The sequence below is a fragment of the Bison bison genome, unplaced genomic scaffold (assembly GCF_000754665.1).
Source record: "Bison bison bison isolate TAMUID 2011002044 unplaced genomic scaffold, Bison_UMD1.0 scf7180017864239, whole genome shotgun sequence".
Taxonomy (NCBI): domain Eukaryota; kingdom Metazoa; phylum Chordata; class Mammalia; order Artiodactyla; family Bovidae; genus Bison; species Bison bison.
Window position 1 is genome coordinate 597,684 of NW_011494811.1, and position 23,889 is coordinate 621,572.

The 23,889-nt window shown below is 39.9% G+C and overlaps 1 protein-coding gene across 10 annotated transcripts in view; it reads right to left on the reverse strand.

The window, feature by feature from the left end:
- The window catches only part of SIPA1L1 (signal-induced proliferation-associated 1 like 1), a 389,778-nt gene that overhangs the window by 322,456 nt on the left and 43,433 nt on the right, over window positions 1-23,889 (reverse strand). The window contains exon 1 of one of the 10 annotated variants that reach the window (XM_010846658.1): window positions 5,858-6,978. The exons of the other annotated variants lie outside the window; for them this stretch is intronic. The gene's annotated coding sequence lies outside the window, so the exon portion shown is untranslated. Of the gene's footprint in view, window positions 1-5,857; window positions 6,979-23,889 lie in introns of those variants that run through there. 10 annotated transcript variants of the gene reach the window in all.

The following is a 23,889-nucleotide window of genomic DNA, read 5'->3' on the forward strand; positions in this document are numbered from 1 at the left end:
ATTGATAATATCTGAAGTACTATTAATTTGATGAAATCATGCATCATTAAGGATCCTTTTTGAGAAAAATTTCCTAAGGCTCCACCTCTAAAAAAGACCAAGATATAATTATGTCCTCGTGTGGTTTCTCTTGCACACTTTACAGTATCATATCATACAATACAGTCCAGTTACAAAACATGATGAAACTTCCCAAACCTCTAATCCATAACTGAAAAGGTGAAAATCATTTTTTAACAAGTTCTAACATAAATTTCCTCTTTTAAGTCAGTTGGAAAAAAATCACACAAATTTTCTTAACTTTCCAGTTACTACTTATCTATGGGTGAAGTCAGTAACAGGTTACCTTTCTTCTTAATGAGCCAGAAAGGAAGGTATCTTAACTTTCGAAGGTGCTTTGAGCATATTATTCAACTATAAGCTTCAGAAATACCTAAAGTGTTAGGTTTTTTGGCAACACAAATCCACATCACTAAATTCAAATATGAATCCAGGGACTTCCCTGGTGGTCCAGTGGCTGAGAACTCACCTGCCAGTGCAGGAGACACGGGTTTGATCCCTGGTCTGGGAGGATCTCACACGCACTAGAGCAACTCAGACACAACTCAGTCGTGATGAACCACAACCCCTGAGCCCACGCACGTAGAACCTGTGCTCAGCAATGAGAGAAGCCGCCACAGCGAGAAGCCCACGTACCGCAATGAAGACCCAACACAGACAAAAATAAATAAATAAATAACACTTTATTTAAAAAATGAATCCAAGTTCTTAAACTCAAATATTCAACTAAAATATCTGCTTTTGGATGACAGTCATTCTATTCACTGCTGATTTTTAACTGAACATTTTACATAGGATATATCATATATACTTTGAGAGTAGATTTGGAAAAGGGGGAACCATCAAACCAGAGAGTTTCTGTGATAAGAAAAGTCAGAAATGATCTTGCTTATAAACAAAAATCTGGGTATCGATCTTCCAAGTCTCTTCCAAGAGAATGCATTAATGGAACAAGAGATCGATACTATAATAATCTAAGAATTTAAACCCATTTATAAAATCTCTATCTACAAAATAATAGTCCCTTACAATTTAAACCCATTTATAAAATCTCTATCTACAAAATAATAGTTGTTAATGAATCAACATTTAGAAATGAATATGATACAATTTGGTGAACAGAGGAACTGAAGCTATATAGGGCAGCAGGAGAGGTTCACCCTATTTTGCTTAGAATCAGCCAGATGCTATGAGAAAAAAAGGATCAATGTCCAGAAGAAAAACTTCCTGAAGAAATCTAGGATGGCAGGGAACAAAGAACACAACTTGGGTAGCAAGTCTTAGGCTCCACCTGCGGGAATATCTGATCAGTTTCACCATTACCAGTCTTGATGCCACAGACACACCAAGAAGCTTTCTGAAGACAGTAACTGCCCTAGAAATCTGCCACTGGGAACAGGATTCACTTATCACACTACAAAATTCTTGTCTGCTTGGAAATATATTTCTCACTGCACTTAACAACTGATTTTTTAGTAGACATCAATGTTCAAAAAGTTCTTTTTAAGCATATCAGGTTTTCCAGAGTCTGATCAACCCTAGCTTAAGCAGACCACTGGTGTTGAACTACGAAGCTCTTTTTAAAGCAAATCCTGCAAGACTAAGTGTGGTCTGATAGCATCTTAAAATTAGCTTTAGCAAAGTATGAGCTCCACACCATATTAGAATACAGGCTGTGCTTTAATTGTCCATAGTATAACCCAATTTAATTTGGAACATTTCTTACTACAGATTTCCTTCATTCCCAAATGCTAGTAGCTTTCTATTAATGTCTATCACTTTTTAACCACAATTACCTAAAAAAAAATGATTTTCAATTTTCTCTTAGCCCCATTTCACCCTTTTTCAGTCCTGATTAAAATGTGGTCATTCCTGAAAAACATGATTATAATAATTTGATAACTCTTAAGGAGTTTGAAAACAAAGTCACCCAAAACACAAAGTGGTCTTGTCAAAACCAGTAATGTCTCACAATATAATAATAGCCTCTCTACTAGCATCTTTATAATAAAGGATTCAAGAAATCCAGACTCTTGCACTTCTCAAAGTTTTACTCAACCAATCAAAATCTCAACTATGTACCTCACGGATGTTAAGCGTCTTAGCCACAATAAGGCATCAATATGGTAAAGCAAATGATAATCAAAGTCATCCACTCAAAAATCAGTGAATGCCCAGGATGTGTCATTTACCGAGTGCCTTTTTGGCAATGAAAAGTCAAATATAGTAGCATTCACAGTCCCAGTCTCCAAGGACTTTACAGTCTAGAGGAGGCAAGATGGCCGTCTGCCACAAGCTAAACAACTGAACAAAAAAAATCTCAGAAATACTGCAACAAAGATACATGCTCTAAAGTAAGTAACTTATTCGTCTGTGCTCAGTCACTTAGTCATGTCCCACTCTGTGACCACATGGACTGTAGCCCACTTAGGCTCCTCTGTCCATGGAATTTTCCAGGCAAGAATACTGAAGTGGGTTGCCATTTCCCTCTCCAGGGGATCTTACCAACCCAGGGATCAAACCCAGGTCTCCTGGGTCTCCAGTAGTGGCAGGTGGATTCTTTACCACTGAGCCACCTGGGAAGCCCCAAACTAACTCTAGGAAGCCAAAAAAATGCTACAGACACTAACTTTGCTGCTGCTGCTGCTAAGTCACTTCAGTCGTGTCCGACTCTGTGTCATCCCATAGACGGCAGCCACCAGGCTTCCCCATCCCTGGGCTTCTCCAGGCAAGAACACTGGAGTGGGTTGCCATTGACACTAACTTTAAGTGGTCCTAAAGAAGAACTTATTCAGCATTAAAGAGAAGTGTTTAAGAAAAAGGCAAAATGAGTTAAGGAAAAGGAAAGAGCAGCAAAAGACAAGAAGTCACAGCACACAAGGAATTTCTACACCCCTGGAACAGACGAGGCTCAATGACAAAGAGTGAGAAGAGGTTACACACAACAGAGAGGAGACAAGATGGCTGTCTGTCACGTAAGGCGTTCAGACTTCAGCCTACAGGTTCTGAGGATTCCTGAAGCATCTGCAGGAGGACACTGGCTGCTGGGAGTCACAGCTTGCCCTGAGGTCCTCCAGCCTCTGTTGCTTCCTCATGCCTGGAGACAGGATGGGCCACTGGACAGGCAGAGGAGTGGATGACATTCCCATCAGCTGCACACCCCCCTCGGGGTACTCTGGGTCTCCAGCAGATATCGAATGACTTCAGATAATCTTAAAAAGTGTGAAATCTTAGAATGAAAAGGAAACCCATTAATTACCAGCATCCTTTCTACCAACCTTGATAAATGGCAACATACCAGACAACAGCTACAATGTCTGCTGTGTCTTCATTTCCCCCCAACACTTGCTATAGTTCTAGTCAGATGTTACTGAAATCCCTTCCAAAATCTTCTCCTGAGTGGGCCTCTCCTTAGAACGTAGTCCACTTGGTCAGAGCTGGGCACAAAACACAGCACGTGCCCTCCACCCATGGTAGAGCACCAAAAGCACGTGAGGTTTTCAAGTGGACCAGGTATCTCTTGGTTGCACCAACCTTTACAAAAACACAGGACCTGGGTCCTACTGAACCTGTTGTCAAAAAGTAAGCACCATTCAACTCTCCCTCAAATCACATATCACAGTTATAAGTTAACATTTATTTGTGGGATTATCTGAGTAAAGTCTGCATGTCTCCAGCCCACAGACTAACACACCTGCATGCAGGTACGAAACTGTCTTTTGATGTTTTGCTTCTTATTTCCTTTCCAGTACCATGGTATTGTGGGGTCTTAGCATAGTACCTGTTCCAAAGCACTGGTTCAATAAATGTTAAATAATTTAAAAAAAAAAAAGTTAAATAATTAGATGTAGACAAAATATTACATGAGGCAAGTTATGGTCAGTATGATTTTGTTGCTGCTTAGCTGCTAAGTTATGTCCGACTCTTTGGGACCCCATGGATTGCAGCACGCCAGGCCCTGTCCTTCGCCATCTCCCAGAGTTTGCTCAAACTCATGTCCAGACGGTGATGCCATCCAACCATTTTCATCCTCTGTCATCCCCTTCTCCTTCTGCTCTTAATAGTTTCCAGCATCAGGGTCTTTTCTAGTGAGTCGTTCAACAAAATAGGGATGTTAAAATCAACATTCCATAGAAGCCCAATGGAGATCTTTCAAATTCCTCTGTGAAGGAAAGGTGTCATGGAGGGGAAAAGGCATCCAAGTCGATTTCTAAATGGTGTTTCAATCAAATATTTAAAATAAAGAAAATATTTGTGCAACAAAACAACCATGAAAATCATGTTTCTGAAGAACATAATTTTATATGGGAAATTTCTCATAATAAATTAATAAACAGGATACAAAACAATATGTTCCCATCCCACACACTCCTAAAAGTAAATAGTTAAAAATGTTAATAGTAGCTATTGCTGCATTATAGAATTACATGATCTTTATTTTCTTTTTTACACTTTATTGCAGTCTCTAAGTTTTCTATAGCAAAGGTCTTCATCATCTGGAGAGAAATATTTAGATTTTAACTATTGCAGAAGAAAGTGCTATAGCAATTTTAAATCTTCAGGCTTTATCACAAGAAGTTTCTGGACTGTTTTTTTTCAGTGTCATACTTCATACACACATGGTATAGCAGGAGTGTTGGATAAGAAATCTCGGTCCCTAAGAAATATTACAAATAATCCCTCTGCACACCCTTAAATTGTACTTATTTCCTAATCTACTTTTTCGAGTCTCGACAAATGCTGTGAAAGGACTTATATTTGCAGGTAGTACTAAAAACCAGAAGCTAGTATCGTTGACCACACTGGTCGACAGAACATCAGTTCCCTTCCACACTCTCAGTTGGGCCTTCAAACAATGAACCATGTGCATCACCATGCTGCGTATCAAACTGAGGGATCGAAGAGCTCCTGATAACGTATCTCAGTTTAACATTAAGAACATAAATAAAGGTCTTTCTCTGAATCAACAGATACCTTCATCTATGGTTAACAAGTTAAGAATAACCACCAAACACTGTTCTTTACTAAAACAAAAGAAGGAAACGCCATTAAGTATTCTGAAACATAAGGTGTCTAGCTTGTGCCCTGCCATCTACTAGAAATGTGAAATGGGAGTTTTAAAGTACCTTTCTGTATCTCAGCCACAATAAAAGAGTGATGGAAAAAGCTACCACTTTAAATACATTTCAGACCTCCTACAAATAGTACTGTCTTAAAAGCTGTCCAAATAGAAGTAAAAGGTTCTCTGAGCAATGGTCATCAATCATGTCTCTTCCTTAATCAAAGAATGGCTAGAGGGAAGCATATAAACTATGCACGAGTGCACAGTGTCCAGATGGTCTAGAGCCACGCACAGTCCTCCGAGCCGTCTCAGAAAGACCCCTTGTACAACCCATCTCTTTCTGCGCCCTGACTGCCTCTAAGCTCTGCCTACATGGGCTCTTCTTCCCAGCTGCCACCACCTACCCACCTCCTCGGGGTCCCTTTGCCTCAAGACTTCTTGCAGAGGACCAGCTGATTTCATCCCATACTGAGTATCCCTGCCTTGAAAATAAACCAACCAACCTTCCTGACTAGTTTGGAGACTCATCAGAAATCACTACTAATAAACAAGTGATTACAGATTCAAGAAAGCTATCTGATGAGAAATTAAAATCCTGGCTGAAATGTAGGCAGCATGAGGGAGACTTTGATGTGAAACCGATGGGTCTGGGCAGCTGTGAGGTCCTAAGAGCACCTCCGGGAGGTTTTGATGTGCATCCAGGGCTGGGCACTGCTGTCCCAGACCCTCGGTTACCTGCCATCCTTGCACTCGAGGGTCATCAGGAGCCCACCACCTTCTGCAGGGAGGACCCCCAGGTTTCCCATCCATTCGGGTTCTAAGTCTCCCTTCTAGGAAAGAAGAGCAGGTGTGACTCTGCAAGCCACCGAAGTGCCTCTGGAGTCCAGAGTGTGGCACAGGAAGGGTAAGCGTCAGTCACTTTAAAAGTCTACATTTGCGAATTCACAGCGTTCCCAGACTATGAACAGAGAAGGCAAAGTATGTGTAGGAGCTACTCTCAAATTCTTAGGCAGAGGGTAGATGATAATCATGTGGTTTCGTAGAAAATTCCTTGTGAGTAATCTCCCAAATATGCAATACAAATTAGAATTAACTTCTTTGCTCACAGCTTGGGTCAATTAAAATCGAGGCAGTGGATTTTATTGTGACAAAGACCTACAGAGACACTTAATGAATAACTTTCACATGACTTTTTTCAAATCCATGGTATATCATCTTAAGTTGATTAACAGTAAACAAAATACTCTGCACATATCTTTTGACTCTGGGGAAAGCTTTATCTATTTCAGGCTGGTTTTTTCCTCAAGAAATGCCATTTTCTGCAAACTAAAAGTACTTCTCACAAAATCAAATATTTTAACACTTTGGATAAAGTATGTATTGTGCACTGATATCTCATTAACACACTTTGCAGAGCAGGATTTGGGAACAAAAGTGATCAGCATTGGCCTCTCTCCAAAAGGGTGCTGAAATGCAAAGTTTCCATAAAATTATACTGATTATTAACTTCAATTCCTCTCCAGCATTTCAACCGTAACACACTGAATCATACACAAAGTATCTGCTTTAGGGTTTGATTTCCATGTAAAGCACAATAAAACCAACTATTTTAATAGCTTGAGAAACAAGAAAGCAGCTAATTCCAATAACGTATGCACTGAAGGGTTATTACATTGGTTAAGTCACTCTCCCTCTGTATAAGAGATACTCTGTGCACTAGAGTGGCAAATGATGACCCATTCCTACTAGAGAATAATGTCTGGAGAGGGAGAATGGTTACATACAAAATGATCATTTCAAACATATGTACGCATAAGTAAGTAAGTGAAGTCGCTCAGTCGTGTTTGACTCTTTACCACCCCATGAACTATAGCCCACCAGGCTTCTCTGTCCATGGGATTCTCCAGGCAAGATCCTGGAGTGGGTTGCCATTTCCTTCTCCAGGAGATCTTCCCGACCCAGGGATTGAACCTGGGTCTCCCGCATTGCAGGCAGACACATACCTTGTCATACACACTCCATGTGTCAAAATAGCTCTAGTCTAAATCGATCCATGCTGTACACATAAAATAGACACCAGATTCTTAAAATTTCTTAATTGGAGTATAATCGCCTTACCATGTTGTGTTAGTTTCCGCTGTACAACTACGTGAATCAGCTGTATGCATACACGTATGCCCTCCCTCTTGGACCTCTCCCCGCCCACCTGCATCCCACCCCTCTAGGTCATCACAGAGCTCAGGGCTGAGCTCCCACTAGCCGTCCGGTTTACACATGGTAGTGTATATACGTCAACGCTACTCTCCATTTGTCCCATCCTCCCCTTCCCCATCTGTGTGCACAAGTCTGTTTTCTAGGTCTGCTAGACATTTGATTTTGAAGACTCGGTGTGGACAAAAGAATATAAAATATCTCGATTTTGTATGTTGATTTCATGCTCAGATGATAACATTTCGGATACTTGAGTTAAATACATTGTTAAAATTAAACATCTCTTTCTTTTAGCATGGTGATTAGAAAATTTAAATATATGGGGGGTTACATTATATTTCTATCTCACAGCACACTATTCTAGACCCTGGGCATATATGAGGGAATAAGACCATGTCCCTAACATCATGGAGCTTATGTTTAAACATCCATAGCCCTAAAATCTTCAGTAATCAGTAGAAAACTCTTGCATTAGAGAAGACTCTGGGATGGAAGCCACACGCACAACAGCTAGACATACCTTCCCTTTAGTCCTTCCTTCCGTCAAAGACAGGGCCTCTGGTCCCCCAGGATAATCAGTCAGTAAAACAGTGACCGTGACCTGACCATCTTAGGGAAGACTGCTCCTCCCCTGCTGGGTGCTTCTGAGAAACACAACTACTTATAATCTGAACTTAATGAGGGAGAAAAGCTTTCAATCTTGAGCATCAGCAGTTTGAAGTCGCCATTTTTTAGTACTTGGGGTTGTGCCTCTAAAGCACTTTAAAGGGTTTCCAATTGTTGGAAGACGTTTCTCAACGAAGACTCCCTCTCTCTGGATTCCATAGCCCTCCTTTACAATAAGAGTTCTTGAGCGTTTTCTTCTCCACGGGTCCGATTAACCTTGCCTCCCCTCAATGCCTTTGGATCCCCACATCACAAGCAGAATGTTCCCAGATAAAAGCAAGAAGCTGAACTCAACAACACAAGCTCATGACAGCAATCTCAAAGTCTCTACTGGCCTAAGGAGACTGGCAAAGGAAACTCAAGTCAGGCTGGCTAACTGCCCGTTACATGTGAGATTCCTTGTTCTAAGATTTTAAAGAATTACTGGAAGGTAAGTTTAATTTAGATCAAATGGGTCTACCCTTCAATAGCACTTTTCCTACCAAAAAAGGTTATCTTGAACATTTGAATTTTCCATTTCATATGTTAGGAACGTACCTTCAACTCAAGCCACAACAGGGCAAATGTTTTGCCTGCCCATACATCTTTCTGGCAGATTGTAAAGAAAACCAGGGCTTTCAAGAGGTTCTCTGTACTGTAAAATGCACTGCTGGGTACAGCAGGAAGCTGAGAGGCTCACGTTTCACGGCTGACAGTGTTACTTTCCATCTGACCCCATCTGTGTCCTCAGCTCATGCTGTTCTCTCAGCCAGCCTGCCCTGTCCCCTTGGTCCACTTACATGTGACACCTCCGGAAGGGCCAGGCCCCAAGCCCAGCTCTCACAGAAATCATCCCAGTAACCCCAAATCCAGAATCATCTTTGTCCTTCATTCTCACAGAAACCCAACCAACCAAAGTATCATCTCACATATTACTTTTTCTCTTTCTCTAGGTATTTCGAATACCTGTAACTCAGGAGAGCGATGAAAAAAAAAAGTCAGCATGACACCTGAAAATTTACCACCCTCCCTTTCAATCAGATTTATCTGAGTTTTATTCAGCAACAAAGATGAGCCTAACACCAGGGATGCAAGAAGGATAATCTTCAAGGAATATCAGTCCAAATGAGGGAAAAATGAAGTCAACAAAGAGCCCAGGGAGCCCAGAGGAGGGCTCTTCTTCCTGGTGATTGAGGAAAGCCTCACAGAAAAGGCACTACAGAAGTGAAGAACTGAAAACTAGGAAATGCACTGGGGAAAGGGGGATGGGCACATCTACACCAGTATCTCTATTATCATTATTATTGACTTTTCCATGCCAGACATTGTGGCAAATCTGAAAATTATTTTTTATTTTATTTTATTTTTAAACTTTACAATATTGTATTAGTTTTGCCAAATATCGAAATGAATCTGCCACAGGTATACATGTGTTCCCCATCCTGAACCCTCCTCCCTCCTCCCTCCCCATACCATCCCTCTGGGTCGTCCCAGTGCACCAGCCCCAAGCATCCAGTATCGTGCATCGAACCTGGACTGGCAACTCGTTTCATACATGATATTATACATGTTTCAATGCCATTCTCCCAAATCTTCCCACCCTCTCCCTCTCCAACAGAGTCCATAAGACTGTTCTATACATCAGTGTCTCTTTTGCTGTCTCGTACATAGGGTTATTGTTACCATCTTTCTAAATTCCATATGTATGCGTTAGTATACTGTATTGGTGTTTTTTCTTATACTCAACATTTGCCCATGCCTCAGTCTAAAGAATTCTTTGTATGTCCCAATCCCACCCAACAAGACACTGCTTAAGTACCACGGCCTATCCGAAGCTTCAGTGAGCCTGTTACCCCCTCACTCACTGAAGAAATATGTGTCTCTCTCCCTCCCCTGAGCCCCCGCAGTTTTCAGACAGTCTCTCTTGGGGCACTCATCACTCTATTACCATGTTGCCCGCATCTGATTCCCCTGTAAGGCTATGGCTCTGTAAGAACTCAGACTGATCTCACTGATTGTCATCTTCCCCAGAGAACTGGCATGGTCCTTTTTACATCCGGGCACTCAATGTTTGTTGTCGAACAAATTAAAACACTCTCCCCTTTAATTAAGTCAAGAACAGACAAGAACTTTTAAAATCGCTAAAACATCTACCAACTCATTCTTCTTAATAAAAACCCTCATCCAGAGAGAAACTTGATGCAATTCTACATAGCTCTTTTGTCCGTGAATCCTAAAGAAAAGTCAATAAAAGATGGTGTTCTTAAGAGTGACTGACCACAGACAAAACTGAGTCACCTTTGGATGGCTGCTGGGTAAGCACATTTCCCTCCTTTCTTCACTCTCTGAACAAGTTCTAAGGTAAATTTGTTTAGGCCATTGTAGATTCTCTGTTACATGTTGACAAAAGGTGGGACAAAGCCTTCAGAGCAACGTCATTTTCACTGCTTATCTGAATTCTAAAGCCTATTCTATCCGAGTTCTGCTGCTTTCTTCCACCCATGCAAAGGAAGGCTAGCTGAAACCACCCAGAACATTTGACTTCCATAATAACAGTGTCTGCACATTATGCATAGCTCCTATCTCTGGTGCCCCTTATCTCTAGTGACATTACCCTCGAAGACAGAACCACCACTCTCCTCCAACACCCACCTAACTCAAAAACATAATTACTGCTAAGTGTACCTTGACTAAAATCCTGTTTAATTAACAGAGGAAAAAGTTAACTAGGATAGGTTTTCTCTTAGAATAAGAACATTTTGACAGTAAAGTACATTTAAGCAATTCAAAGACAATCTTCAAAGACTATGCTTTTCTTTTTTCATTTACTTTGACTTTTCAAAAAGAAGAGCCTTAAACAATTAAGACAAACCAAAAAAAAAAAGGAGAAGATAATAAAACAGAACTCAATACTGCCTGGTCTTTAAAATATATATGCAATGATTTTCTCCACAGTAAACCACTGGATATCTTAGATTCAAAAGAAGTAATTAGGCACAGGACAGAAGTGAGGTGGTCATTCCAGAAATTCATGCACAAAGATGAGGGTACCAAGAAGGAGCAACCAGACCAGCAAACACAAAGTTCATCAGAAATCCATAAAATCACATGGCCACCAAAGCAAGTCTGTTTAATCAAAAGCAATGTTACTTTTTTAAATAATAATTATGCTACTTTATAATAAACGTTATTTTGAATATTTCTAGGACCAAAAAGGCCATAAGCAAAAGCAATGCAATGAACTTAGCTTCTAAAACCAGTATCTTCATGACTTCTCAAGCACTAAAGTTATTTACACCTTTTTAAAAAATTTTTTATTTATTTATTTGGCTGTGCCAGGTCTTAGTTGCATCTTCACTGCAGCATGGGAATGCTGAGTTTCATTATGTGGGATGTAGTTCCCTGACCAGGGATTGAACCCACACCCCCTGCATTGGGAGCATGGTATCTTAGCCACAGGACCTTATATCAACAAATATAAAAGTTCATCGCTATATGACTGTGTTATATATATATATATGGCATAGTTATATTTTCTATTAAAAAAAAGAAACAAAACCTATTTCTAATAAATTGATCACCATTATCCCCAAATCAACAAAATCACTATAAATTTACCATTTCCTCTATAAGGCAGCTGCTTCTAAATACACTGAACAAAAGTGCTGGGGTGGGCGAGTGGGGAGGATTCCAAACTTGTTAAATAAGTGACACACAGATGAATGCTTGATACTCTGTCCAAAGGCCAATTGTGCTACAGTAATAGCCAATTATTAACTTTTTTTCCCCCAGTTCTCCTAATTAAGACTGGGAAAACTTCCATTTTTTCCTCACATATGAAACACACCTGAAATGGCTTACATAAGCAGCATGTATAAGCATTGCCAAGCCACTAGTATTTGTATCTTTGGTCTTCAAGTGCCATAGATTTTAGGTGCCTCCCTGATAGCTCAGTTGGTAAAGAATATGCCTGCAAGGCCCCGGTTCTATCCCTGGGTCTGGAAGAGCCGCTGGAGAAGGGATATGCTACCCACTCCAGTATTCTTGGGCTTCCCTTGTGATTCAGCTGGTAAAGAATCTGCTTGCAATGCACCTGCAACGCAGGAGACCTGGGTTTGATCCCTGGGTTGGGAAGATCCCTTGAGAAGAGAATGGCTACCCTCTCCAGTATTCCGGCCTGGAGAATTCCATAGACTGTATAGTCCATGGGGGTCGCAAAGAGTCAGACACGACTCGGCGACTTTCACTTCTTTTCATGGCCATAACCATAGAAGCATGATGATGATTAAAAAATCAGACAGGGTTAGATCTAAAAGTACTACAAAATAGTCACATTATCCCTACTGCACTTGAGATCATGTCCTTGCTTCCCAAGGTAACAGCTATGGCTCTCTATCGAGGCCTATAGTTTCTGACACAGCTTAAGGTTTTAGATTTGTTCTACTCTTCCTTCCAAGAAACTTAACAGACCTACATCTCACTCCCTTAAAGTCCTGTCCTCCAGGTAAACTACAGTGAGCTAGCATACCACTGGCAAACAGCATCTCTCAAGATAGAATTTCTTCAGAACAGTGGTCTTTGGAAAGCACCCCAAAGTGCCAGGCTGAACACAGAGCAAGTTAGAGGTCTATGAGTTTCTGAGCATCCTGTAAGTAATAACAAAAATAGCATTTAGGTAGCTGTCTATTCTGTTTTCATGCAAGACTGGACCTGAGCATGGAGATATTACGAAATGAGTATTATGAAAACAAAAGACAAGTTTTACACTGTGAAAAATATTCAACTAAAAGTTACCAGCAAGAAGCATTCATCTACCAGAGAGTATAAAAACAAACAGCTTAATTCCTAACTACCCAAGAACACATCAGTTATATTCAATACACTGCTTTTGGTAGTTGTCCTGTGTGCGTGACTCTTTGCAACCTCTGTGGACCGTAGGCCGCCAGGCTCCTCTGCCTATGGGATTTCCCAGGAAGAATACTGGAGTGGGTTGCCACTTCCTCCTCCAGGGGCTCTTCCTGTCCCAGGGGTCAAACTCGTGTCTCCTTACATCTCTTGCATTGCAGGTGGGTTCTTTACCACTGAGCCACCTGGAAAGCCCTGACAGATATTCTACTTTGTAATTTTTTTAATACTTTCTTGTCAACAGCCATATGAAGTTTACATTTCCCATGTACAAGTGAAGAAACTGAAAATGTATGTAAATGGTTTACCTAGATTAAACCGGTAACTCAGTGACTTTTGAATCTTAAGTCTGTGAACTCTTTATTTTACGTAACAGACCTAATGTGTTCCTTTTCAAAAAAGAAGGCACTTGAAAGAATATGGCAACACTTCTCAAAAAAACAGATTCTCAAAAAAAACAGAATATAATCATTTGTAACATTTTATGCAATTGTTAGCCATTCAACAAAAAATGACTATAAAAACTAGAAAAGGAAAACATACAAATTACTACTCAATGTCTACCAAACCAAGCACAAAAAAAGTAACCACCACTAAGACATTCTAATGTAAATGAAACCCACAGAAGGAAATACATTAGTTTTCAAATCAGTAGCTCATACATAATGGATCCACCTATACACTTTTTTTCCCCACAGACAGCAAAAGATAACACTGAATTAGTATTTTACAATCTAAAGATCAGGTTAAAAATAATATATGCCAATCAAAAGACTTACTGTATTAAAACCAAAAAGTCCCTAAAGGATAAAAATGTATGACCAAATATATGCTTACCCCCATTCCCTCAAGAAATAAAAATAAGACTACAATGGGGGTAGAAACAATAATTTAAGAGAGACGCCAACAAAATTTTGAAAGATGGAAAACCAATGCGTAACTAAAAAACTGACTTAGCAAACTGGAGAAAGCTGAAACCTAAAACTAAAGCCTAAACTAAAACCTAAACCTAAAACCAGTGGGGATAAGGAGAAAATACAGGAATAGGCTAGGAAGAAGAAAGACTATTCAAGCCACAGAACTCAAGAAAGGATTAACTACATAAGGGGTGAAGCTGCAAACAAAAGGAATTGGTTTTAGACTCTTTACAAAGAATCAATTCTTAAACCCAGTAACTGGGCAATTTACCAGCTTGTCTGAGGTTTATTCAATGAGAGGATTTGATCAGGCATAACTGAGAACAGGAATGAATCTCTATATTAAAAATTTGGGTCATCAAGTTAATAGCAGACAGCCAGACTCCTTCAAACTTATAGACTAGAAAATTCTTTAAGGACTAGAAAATTCTTTAAGGACTAGAAAATTCTTTAAGGGAGAAACACAATGAAAGTAAAGATCAATAGAAACTGTCATCTGAGAACTTTCAATGAAATGTCACAGACCAAGCTCATCCTCCATAGCAGAACATCAGAAACACCAGCTCCAATATTAGGGACAGAGTAAAGGGACAAAGTAGGTCATTAAGCAATTAATCCCATTAGGGGATTTTAAGAAAAAGTATGGGAGACCCCTGTAAGTTAATGATCACTCTAGAAAGCAAGTTTGCTTAACCAGAAAACTGAGCAGGCTTGCTTATTAGCAACAGAAGCATGAGCCACGGCCCAAAACAGCAGAAGTGAAAGACTGAACTGTCTTCCCTCAAGATGAAGATTAAAGCAAGAATGCTCACATTTAGCACTTTCTAGTCAATCCTATACCAGAGATCCCAGCCTTCACAATAAGGCAAGAAAAATAAATAATAGGCATAAAGACCAAAAAGAAGTAAAATTTATCTGAAGATTCTACAACCATTTTTAATAGAAAATTCCAAGGAATCCACAAAACAACTACTAAAACTAATAAATGAACTTAGCAAGATTGCAGAATACAAAATTGATGTAAAAAATCTAGAAAATAAACTTTTATTTTTAAGCCCTATTTGTGGGTATAAGAATAGTGGTATATATTGAGATACACAAACACACACACACACACGCATATATCTCCCTCCCAAAGTGAAGAAATGAACAAAGAAATATGACAACACAGAATCCAGAAAATAAAAGATCCCCAAAGGAATTGAAAACTCAAGCTGAAAAGAGTAAAAATAAATTATTCAGATATATGGCAATAAATGCCAAAAGAACTAGCTTAAAAAAACAAAAACAAAAACTTGAAAATGATTGCCTCTGAAGAGAGGCAGAAAGGCTGGAGGACAGAACTTTTTTTCCCAAGGTTGTATGCTGCTAAGTCACTAGTCGTGTCCGACTCTGGGCGACCCCAGAGACAGCAGCCCATCGGGCTCCCCTGTCCCTGGGATTCTCCAGGCAAGAACACTGGAGTGGGTTGCCATTTCCTTCTCCAGTGCATGAAAGTGAAAAGTAAAAGTGAAGTCGCTCAGTCGTGTCCGACTCTTCGCGACCCCATGGACTGCAGCCTACCAGGCTCCTCCGTCCGTGGGATTTTCCAGGCAAGAGTACTGGAGTGGGGTGCCACTGCCTTCTCCGCAAGGTTGTATTACTATTAACTATTTTACTATTTAAACCAGGCATATTACTTCTTTACTAAAAATTAAAATTAACACTTGAAATAAAAACCTAGAGTGTCCAACCTTGGGGCCACTAGCAAGGAAATATTTTTAACTGAATTTGATTTCTGTAAACAAGTTTAGAGACAAAAATCAGTTCGAATAAAATACATAAGAAATGTATGTAAGCAGTTACAAATAATTAAAAACTACTTATAAACTGAAGAATAATAAGTAGTTCAATAAAAACATTTAGTAAAAGTTAAGACTACAGAAACACTGAGTCTGTATCAAATACATTCAGTTTCCTATAAATACTACAAGTGGTAATTAAGGAAGTAAAAAAAAAACTTTCTCAATATACTCCCATCAGCTTCAAAATATATATAATATGCCCAAAAAGGCCTTGCTACCCATCTTTCAGTTCTTCAGCTGCCCACAATAACCTGGAGTATTTTCCTATAGTCCCTAAGAGCTCCAAAGACCAGTTCCTGGCATTCACAGCAGAGACACATTGAATGGACACATTACCAATATTTGAGGACTCCCCTTCATCCAGTCTCTAGAGCATGAATTACTTTTGAGGGTATCTTTTGCAAAAAAAAAAAAAAAAAACAACATCAGGAGGGGAAGGAAAACAGGGATAGGAGAAAATTTGATAAAATTTAGAAAAATATGTACAATATTCCTATAGATGTTAAATAGACTTTCTGGCAACCCTGGAAACTATTCATAGTTCTACCCAATCAGAAGCATTCTAATTAAATGCATAACATTCATATAATTGTCTAAGAAAACACTTAAGGGAACTCTACAGATAGTTTCTAAAGTAAACTCCATCCTGTGGGGCAATTCCTCACTGAAGATGTATGCAGCCCATGTGCTCATTCCTGTGTTTGGAATCTGTGATTATGCAATTGAACATTACAGTCACCCCAGGCCATTCTGTGTTTTAAGAGAAGTGTTTATGGCCATATCCTGCCAAACAACCCTAATACACTTAACCTCAGTTCAACCACTGCTTGAATGAACTTGCTAAGATCACACTGAAATACACATGCAAAACAAATACTAGACCAGGAATGTGATGTTCCCATACTGAAAAGCAGCGGGGTGAGAACGGAACTCCTTAGACAGTGCTTCTCAGTCCCCAGGGCAGAATGTACATGAGTATTCAAATTCTAAAAGCTGGAACTCTAAATATGGGGCATGGATAAAAATAACAAATTTCTAATTTGGGGAAAAGAAATGAATTCCTCTGAAGGGTGGAGTGTGTTATCTCAGAAAGCAGCTCCAAGTAGGTGGCAATAAAGGCCAATGTTGTTTCTGGATCTAGCTAAACAAATTAGAAAGTCTAGAAACAGGAAGAAAAGAGGAATCTGAGAACATTTTTTAAAGGTATTGCTCTGAGCAGATTCCACTAGGGTTATTGATTTGAAACTGCTTGCATGATCAATAGCAACCAAAAGTCACCACCACTCAGCTGCTTCCTGTGATCTAAACCCACATTGGGATGCCAGGCTAATTTTTAGGGAATAAGTACTCACAGGAGAGTGAGCCAATGCACTCTTTCTGTCAGTCAATCATCAAATATATTTTTTTAGAAAAAGGCTTATAAATGAAAAACCAGGAATGAGACAGTATGACAATGTCTTCACTGTGATTTATCATGTTTTCTCACTTCTTAATAAAATACAGATTTCAGTCTGTAAGGCCAAGAGTTCACCAAAAGATCTGTTTCCACCATTTGGTCACCAAATTTCAGACTTGAACAGGAGAGACAAATTAAGGAGACCCAGGAAGGAATAAGGAGCTGACACTCACCATCAGTGGGCTCCGGACTATGCACCTAGACCAGTTTTACTTTATCATTCAAGTAAGATAAGACACAAGAGTACACAAAGACTGTATGTAAAACTGTATTTCTGCTAAACATCCATTTATAATAAGCACTACTGAGAAATAACCACTCGGGGCCCCTAAAATTCATATTCAATTGTGCCTAGAATAAATTTATAAGAACATAAATACATTTCAGTGTGTATAAAAAAACTTGAAAGATGCCTTCTGGTACTTTCATCAATAGAGACAGATCATTTTAATCTTTCATTTGTTATGAATAAACAAACCCTTCTGGAAATGTTCTCCTTATTACTCAACGTAAAGGAAGTATTACTAGAATTTCATTTTGCAACTCATCTAGATCACTGTGCCAAATGTTCTCCCAAGTATTTCTTATTCATACTAATGTTCCTCAAGAATGATGGCTGATTAAGCATAAAGTGACCTATTTTACCAGTGAGGAAAAGCATTATTTATCAAGGTTACTGTTAGATAATAAATAGAATTCAAGATCAACTTCCCATTTAGCAACTTCCCATTTCACTCCAAAATATCATTCAATAAGCATTTGTCTTGTTACATTAATAGACTATTTTTATTGATCCATATTTTCTACAAAATGGGATACTGCTGAGCACAAACTATTTCTATATATGTAAATGATTCAGTTCAGTTCAGTTGCTTAGTCGTGTCCGACTCTTTGCAATCCCATGAATCGCAGCACGCCAGGCCTCCCTGTCCATCACCAACTCCCGGAGTTCACTCAGACTCACGTCCATCGAGTCAGTGATGCCATCCAGCCATCTCATCCTCTGTCGTCCCCTTCTCCTCCTGCCCCCAATCCCTCCCAGCATCAGGGTCTTTTCCAATGAGTCAACTCTTCACATGAGGTGGCCAAAGTATTGGAGTTTCAGCTTTAGCATCATTCCATCCAAAGAAATCCCAGGGCTGATCTCCTTCAGAATGGACTGGTTGGATCTCCTTGCAGTCCAAGGGACTCTCAAGAGTCTTCTCCAACACCACAGTTCAAAAGCATCAATTCTTTGGCGCTCAGCTTTCTTCACAGTCCAATTCTTGCATCCATACATGACTACTGTAAAAACCATAGCCTTGACTAGATGGACCTTTGTTAGCAAAGTAATGTCTCTGCTTTTCAATATGCTATCTAGGTTGGTCATAATTTTTCTTCCAAGGAGTAAGACTCTTTTAATTTCATGGCTGCAGTCACCATCTGCAGTGATTTTAGAGCCCCCAAAAATAAAGTCTGACACTGTTTCTTTCCACTGTTTTCCCATCTATTTGCCATGAAGTGATGGGACCAGATGCCATGATCTTTGTTTTCTGAATGTTGAGCTTTAAGTCAACTTTTTCACTCTCCACTTTCACTTTCATCAAGAGGCTTTTTAGTTCCTCTTCACTTTCTGTCATAAGGGTGGTGTCATCTGCATATCTGAGGTTATTGATACTTCTCCCGGCAATCTTGATTCCAGCTTGTGTTTCTTCCAGTCCAGCATTTCTCATGATGTACTCTGCATATAAGTTAAATAAGCAGGGTGACAATATACAGCCTTGACGTACTCCTTTTCCTATTTGGAACCAGTCTGTTGTTCCATGTCCAGTTCTAACTGTTGCTTCCTGACCTGCATATAGGTTTCTCAAGAAGCAGGTCAGGTGGTCTGGTATTCCCATCTCTTTCAGAATTTTCCACAGTGTATTATGATCCACAGTCAAAGGCTTTGGCATAGTCAATAAAGCAGAAATAGATGTTTTTCTGGAACTCTCTTGCTTTTTCGATGATCCAGCAGACGTTGGCAATTTGATCTCTGGTTCCTCTGCCTTTTCTAAAACCAGCTTGAACATCTGGAAGTTCACGGTTCACGTATTGCTGAAGCCTGGCTTGGAGAATTTTGAGCATTACTTTACTAGCGTGTGAGATGAGTGCAACTGTGCTGGTACTAAAATAAATACAAGTCATTTAGAAAGTAAACTGTGATGTCATAGATACGCACCATCTCTGATTCAGCGAAATTCTGAAATCACAGCTGGAAGTATCTAGAAATAACACCCAAACGAGTTAAAATTTAAGTGATACATATACTATACTTTAAAAGTCTATCCAAAATAGTGAAATAAGAATATCGTAAAAATAAAATATACAAGAACACACAAAAAATTCCCCAAGGTCTAGTATATTTTACCATGATTTTTTTTTAGAAGCTTAGTTCTATTCTTTTTTAAAATAATATTTATGCATTTATTTGGCTGTGTCAGGTCTTAGCTTTGGCACACAAGATCTCTGATCTTCGTTGTAACATGGTCTCTTTAGCCGTGGCATGCAGGATCTCTTATCTGTGACATGCAGAATCTAGTTCCCTGACCAGGGATCAAACCCAGGCTCCCTGCATTGAGAGTGAGGACCACCAGTGAAGTCCCCTTTGGTCCTAGTCTGACTTGAGTAGGTAATGCCTAAGATCTCATACATAAAACATTCACTACTTCATCTCCCGATATCGAAAACAGAATAAATCTTTATAATAATAATAAACTAATGTTTTAATAAGAGCTCAGAATGTTAATTAGCATTTTTTATAAACTCAAAAAAGTGGAAAGCAGGCCAAATGTCCATCAACTTGGAAATGTATGAAAAAAATATGCAGCTATAAAAAGGAGAAGGATTTATATATCCTAATATGGAATGATCTAAGACATGTTGTCAAGTTTTTAGAAAAGAAAAACATATAAAGTAAGACTCTAGTTATGTTAAGACAACTGAAAAAATAACTTACGTTACATACATACATATTTATGCACTTAAATGTGTACACCAAGGACTGCAAGTATGCGACCAAGAGTGACCTCTTGGTTTTACTCTGCATAATTCTGTTATTTGACTATTTCAGTGAGGCCCTATTTATATATAACTTGTATAATTTATGAACCCCCAGGAAAGCTAGCCAATAAATACACTAGGATAAAATCGAGTAAAAATTAGTATTAGACAGCACTTCATAGTTTACAAAAGGATTTTGTAATCCTTTAAATAAATCCTTTAAAATCCTTTAACACACTGTCTAATTTGATCCCCATCATAGCTTCTAGAATTTAAGGTAGTATCTTTCCTTTACAAGTGAGAACAGATTCAAGTATTGACTAATCTACAGTTAATAAATGCAGAGTCAAAGCAGAAACATGGTCCCCTGACTAAACTCAGTGCTGAGCTTCTTGGGCTACATGTGTGCATGCTCAGTCACTCAGTCGTGTCTGGCTCTTTGCGACCCCATGGACTGTAGCCTGCCAGGCTCCTCTGTCCACAGGGTTTTCTAGGCAAGAATATTGGAGAGGGTTGCCAGTTCCTTTTCCAGGGGATCTTCTCGACCCAGGAGCACACCCGTGTCTCCTGCATCACAGGCAGATTTTCTTTACCCACTGAGCTATCAGGGAAGCCCTCTTGCACTACAGTCCCTGCATAAATTGAAACACTGGCATCTATACTGAGGTTCTCTAAACCTCTGCAGTGCTTGCCTTCATGTGAGAGTTCATAATGTGGAGGAAAAGGCATTAGAATGGGAGTCAGCCTGGGTTCTAATCTTGACTACATCACCACTAAGACTACACAGTGAGTTAAACTCTTCTACCATGGCTACACATGAGATTAAACAATGACACTATTGAAAAAATACTAATAGGCCTCACCTCCAGAAATCAGAACTTAACTGGTCTGGGGCATTAGTGCGTGTGCTCAGTCGCTTCAGCTGGGTCCGACTCTTTGTGACCCCATGGACCGTAGCCCAGCATGCTCCGCTGTCCATGGGATTCTCCAGGCATTGGTACATTTATTAAAAGCTCCTCTAAGGTGCAGTTTGATTAAGACTAGAGCTTTAAGACTAAATATTCTTGTCTAGAAAAAAAAAAAGCTCATGTGTTATGTGCTTCAATGGAGTTGAAATGAGGGATGAAAGTCATCATACCTGGGAAGCCTCATATAAACAATAAAATGCTTTATACCTGTAAGGGACTGTTACAGTATTCATTCCTTCCAACAAGTAGCACATCTTCTGTGTACTCAGCATTGCTGGGATGTAGAGGAAAGACATCATCCTCAAGAAGCTGGCATATCCTCAAATGACAGCCAAGCAGGTGGTGGTGACCAGCCCAGCCCTGGGGCATGAAGGGGTAACTGTGGGAAGCGGGCTTAGAAAGAGCAGTACAGGACAGACCCTTGAGCAAGATCCTGACATTCCAAACAGAGAGCACACCGCACTCAGCAAGCAAGTGGTTCAGGGTAGCCAGAGGTCCTCAGAGAGAGGTCTTGGGCCCCGGGGCATCCTGGAGATCCTTTCAGGGAGTCGGTGAGGTTAAAACTATCTTAGTAACAATACGAAGACATACCACCACCAAAAAACTAGAAACAACCCAAGTGTCCTCCAACTGTTAAGCAGACAAACGTACTCAAATGTTTGTCCATGTACGAACATAAATATTCATACACTGGAGTAAGACAGTCATAAAAAGGAACAAATTAGTGATACACACAACAGCATGGATGAATCTCAAATACATTATGTTAAATGAAAGAAGCCAGACTCAAAAGGTTACAGACTGTATGATTCCATTTACACGATATTTAGGCAAAAGCAAAACCACAGAACTAGAAAACAGGTCAGAGGGAGCTGTGGCTAACAGCAGGGGAACATTTAGGGGTGACAGAAATGTTCTTTATCTTCACTGTGGTTACACAGCCATACTAATTTGTCAAAACTCAGAGAACTGTATACTAAAAAGGGTGGACTACACTTAAGCTTTTTGTTGTTCAGTCGCCAAGTTGTATCCAATTCTTTGCAAACCCAAGGACTACATGCAGCACACCAGGCTTCCTGTCCTTCACTATCTCCCGGAGTTTGCTCAAACTCATGTCCATTGAGTCAGTGATGCCATCCAACCATCTCATCCTCTGTCGTCCCCTGTCCTCCTGCCCTCAATATTTCCCAGCATCAGGGTCTTTTCCAATGAGTCAGCTCTTCTCATCAGGTGACCAAAGTATTCAGCTTCAGCATCAGTCCTTCCAATAAATATTCAGGGTTGATTTCTTTTAGGATTGACTAGTTTTATCTCTTTGCACTCCAAGGGACTCTCAAGAGTCTTCTCCAGCACCACAATTATATCTCTATAAATCACACTTTCAAACAATAATACCATGCTGTTTTCACTCTCACGAGTGTTTTCCAGAAGCTGCATGACTTGATGATGTCATCACCGGGCACAATGAGAATGTAAGCTTGTACATTCTTGTGTTTTAAACTTTTCTCCATTTTAATTTCTAATACAGTATATAATAATAGATATAATCAACAGAAACAAAAGTTCCCTTGGGTCTTTAACAATTTTTAACAGTATAAAAGGTGTCTTGAGTTTGAAAATCACTACTATAGATATAGGGAGGCCCTAGAGTGTTTTAAATGGCAACCCACTCCAGTACTGTTGCCTGGAAAATCCCATGGATGGAGGAGCCTGGTGGGCTGCTGTCCATGGGGTCGCTAAGAGTCGGACACGACTGAGCGACTTCACTTTCACTTTTCACTTTCATGCACTGGAGAAGAAAATGGCAACCCACTCCAGTGGTTCTTGCCTGGAGAATCCCAGGGACGGGGAGCCTGGTGGGCTGCCATCTATGGGGTCGCACAGAGTCGGACATGACTGAAGCGACTTAGCAGCAGCAGCAGAGTGTTTTAAGCAGACAGTAATGAGATCCAACTTTACAAAGAGCGGTGCAGGGAAATTAAGAAGTTACTACAGGGCTTCCCTTGTGGCTCAGTGGTAAAGAATCTTTCTCCCAATGCAGGACACGCAACTAAGTCCTTGAGCCACAACTACTGAGCCTGCGTGCTCTAGAGCCCGGGAGCCACAACTACTAAAGCCCACACGACCTAGAGCCAGGATCTGCAACAAGAGAAACCACTGCAATGACAAGTCCGCACACCGCAACTAGAGAGTAACCCCTGCTAACAACTTGAGAAAGCCCACGCAGCGACAAAGATCCAGCACAGCCATATATAAATAAGAAGTTACTATAAAGGTCTAGGGAAGGCTGATCCCAGGATGCACTTGAAAGAAATGTTGTCCACGTGTCATCTGCAGCTTGTTTTAAATCCCAAGCCAGCGTCTTTCTACCGAACTGCTGCTTTGTTGGTGTGTTAATGTTTTGTAACTTTCTTTTAACTAGTAATATAGTTAGGAGACTAAACCAGAAGCCATCCTACAATGCATTACTAAGTGATTTTTGCATTATTCACTCAACTGTCTTGTTCCTCTTCAAATGATGCCAACAACTTAAAGTTGAGTTTTAAACTTAAAAAGTAACCATTCTAAATAGGTACAAAAATTAATCTAGAAGTGATTCCATACCTCAAAATCAATTAGGTAAATTAAGTAACAGATTAAAAAGCCAAATTATTGATCTCAGAAATGCACTTTCATTGTGGCTCAGCTGGTAAAGAATCTGCCTGTAATGCAGGAGACCTGGGTTCGATCTCTGGGTTGGGAAGATCCCCAGAAAAGGGAAAGGCTATCCACTCCAGTATTCTGGCCTGGAAAATTCCAT